At 29.1% G+C, this 3,271-nt stretch overlaps 1 non-coding gene across 1 annotated transcript; it reads right to left on the reverse strand.

The window, feature by feature from the left end:
• Positions 1-2,178: 2,178 nt before the first annotated feature.
• On the reverse strand, positions 2,179-2,283 carry LOC112427619 (U6 spliceosomal RNA). Its single transcript, XR_003019312.1, has one exon. It is a non-coding gene; the product is annotated as a U6 spliceosomal RNA (small nuclear RNA).
• Between the last annotated feature and the right edge of the window lie 988 nt (positions 2,284-3,271).

The following is a 3,271-nucleotide window of genomic DNA, read 5'->3' on the forward strand; positions in this document are numbered from 1 at the left end:
AAACACAAGTATACATATCAGGAAATAATAAAAATAGTAAATTAACCTAAAAGAAATGGGGAGAGAAGAACACAAGACAAACAGAAAACAATTTGCAGAATAGTTGATTTACCAAATCTTTAATTGCATAAATTTAAAGGGTCTAAATGTACCAAATCAAAGGCATAGATTTTCAGATTGGATAAAATGTAAACCATACTTATATATTGTCTATAAGAAATTCATTTTCACATAAAGACAGAGAGTTTAGAAGTAAAATGAAAAAAAAGATATGACAAGGAAAATCTTCTCAAAAGAATGCTAGAGTAGCTATCTTAATATTAAACAAAACAGATTCAGAATAAGGATATTACTAAAGACAAAGAGAGACATTCCATAATGATAAGAGGTTAATCAACATGGCATAATAATCTTGAATGTGAATACATCAAGTATTGAAACTTCAAAATACATAAAGCAAAAAACATTAGTAATAGAAAAGGAAAAAAAAATGTACAAATCTAGTTGGAGATTTCAATACTCCCTTCTCAGGAATTGATAAAACAAGCTAACAAACACAAAAATCAATAAGCATAGATAAAACCTGAACAAAATCATAAACCAACCTGACCCGATAAAAATTTATAGAATACTTCATTCCCAAAGAATAGAACACACCTTCTTTTCAAACAACATTCACTATTATAGGCCATATTCTGGTACATAAAACAAACTGCAGTAAATTTAAAATGACTGAAATAATGCTCAATACACTCTCAAAATGAGCTACAAATCAATAATCCAAAGATGTCTGGAAAATTTCCAAATATTTGAATAATAAGCAACATTATTTTATTTATTTTGATTGCTCATTTACTTGTTTTTTGGTGCGAATATTTAAGATCTACTCTCTTAAACTTCAAGTATGCAATACATTATTATTAACGTAGTCACCATGCTGTTCATTAAGATCTCTATAAATTATTCAATTTACAACTGAAAGTTTATACCATTTGACTAACATCTCCTCATTTTCTCCACCTCTTCAATCCATGACAACCATCATTCTATCCTATTACTCTGAGTTCAAGTTTATTTAGATACCAAATATAAGTTAGATCATGCAGTATTTGTCTTTCCGGGTCTGGCTTATTTCACTTAGCAGAATGTCCACTAGGTTTATCAGGATTGCTGCAAATGACAAGATTTTGTTCCTTCTTAAGGATGAATTACACGTATATGTGGGTAAGCATTTTCTTTATCATTTATCCATCGATGGAAACTTAGGTTGTCTCCATGTCTTGGCTATTGTGAAAAAATGCTGTAATGAATATGTGAGGGTAGCTATCTCTTGAAAATACTGATTTCTTGTCATTTTAATATATATCAGAAGTGTGTTTTTTTGGGTCATATGGTAATTCTATCTTTAGTTTTTTGGAGAAATTTTGTAATTATTTTCCATAATGGCTTTACCAATTTATAATTTTTCCAACTGTACACAAACATTCTCTTTTCTCCACATATTTACCAACACTGCTTTTTGATTTTTTTATAATATCCATCCTAATAATTGTGAGGTGATATCTTTTGCTTTTTAATTAACATTTCCCTGATTATTAGTGATGTTGAACATTTTTTCATGTATCTGTTGACCATTTGTATTCTTTCTTTGGAACAGTATCTATTCAGGTCCTTTGCCCATCTTATAATCAGGTTATTTGTTTTGTCTTGTTTTTGCTATTGAATTATATGAGTTCCTTATATTTTTTGTATATTAACTTTGATTGAGTATATGATTTGCAAACATTTTCTGCCATCCTGTAGCTTGCCTTTTCATTGTGTATTGTTTCTTTTTTTTAAGTTGACACAAAAATATATTTAATAAGCTTGTTATATAAAATCAAACACTTAACATTGTCAACATTTCTTCAATAATTCAAACTCACTGATATCTAACTGGGAGTAGTTTGTATTTTGGAAGACTTCCTAGCTAAAAGTATATTTACAACACTTGTAAATATAACTGAAGAACTACTTCAAATAATGTTGAAATTCATAGAATTCCAGAGATTTATAGTTATAGCTTAGAAGTATCACCAAATCGTTTGCAATCAAATGTACAGCACTAATTATGAAAAATGCTTTATTAAACCAAAAGGGGATAAAAACTGGGAGGGAAATATATGGTGTTAAAGTCCTAAAAATATGGAACGCTTCACGAATTTGTGTGTCATCCTTGACAGGGGCCATGCTAATCTTCTCTTATCATTCCAATTTTAGTATATGTGCTGCTGAAGTGAGCACAGTGTATTGTTTCTTTTACTGTGTAGAGATGTTTAGTTAAATATAATTTTACTTGTTGATTTTTACTTTTTGTTCCCTGTGCTTTCGGTGTTACATCCAAGAAATGATTGTCAAGACCAATGTCAAAGAGTTCTTCCCTATATTTTCTCCTAGGATGTTTACAGTTTTAGATCTTATATTTAAGACTTTACTTCATTCTGAGATGAATTTTTAAGGTATAAGTATAAAATTTCATTCTTTTACAAGTACATATCCAGTTCTCCCAACACAATTTACTGAAGAGACTTTTTACATTGTGTATTCTTGGAGACTTTGCCAAAGATTAGCTGATTGTGTATATGTGGGTTTATTTCTGAGCTCTTTATTCTGCTCCACTGATCTATGAGTATGTTTTTATGTCAGTGCCATAATGTTTTGATTACTAGGATTTGTAATAATATAATTTGAAATTAGGTATTATGAAGCCTCCAAATCTGTTTTTCTCAAGATTGCTTTCACTATATAGAGTCTTATGTGATTCCATATGAAGTTTAGGATTGACACAGTTTTAAATACTTCCAGTGTCAAAGAATAAATTAATCAAAATGGAAAATACCAAAAATTTGTGGTGTACAGTTAAAATAGACCTTATGGATAAATCAAAAGGACTAAACTCTTATACTAGAGAATGAAAAACAATCCAAATTAATAATAATATGTTTTTGCCTGTAGAAGCCAGAAAAAAAGAGAATTTAAAACAAAGTTAGCAGAAGATAGAAAAAAAGGGTTAAAATTCACCAACATAAAAAGAAATGCAGTAGAGAAAATTAATAAACCCAAAACTTTGTTCTTTGAAAATATCAATAAAATTGATCAATCTCTACCCAGACTGACAACAAAATAGAGAGAATGTTGCTACACATATTATATACATCAAAAAGAAGGTGAGATGATATTATGAACGAGTTTATATCGATACATTTTAAAACTTAAATGGACAAATGTTCTG

Source organism: Macaca nemestrina, chromosome 14 (genome assembly GCF_043159975.1).
Source record: "Macaca nemestrina isolate mMacNem1 chromosome 14, mMacNem.hap1, whole genome shotgun sequence".
NCBI classification, from domain to species: Eukaryota; Metazoa; Chordata; class Mammalia; order Primates; family Cercopithecidae; genus Macaca; species Macaca nemestrina.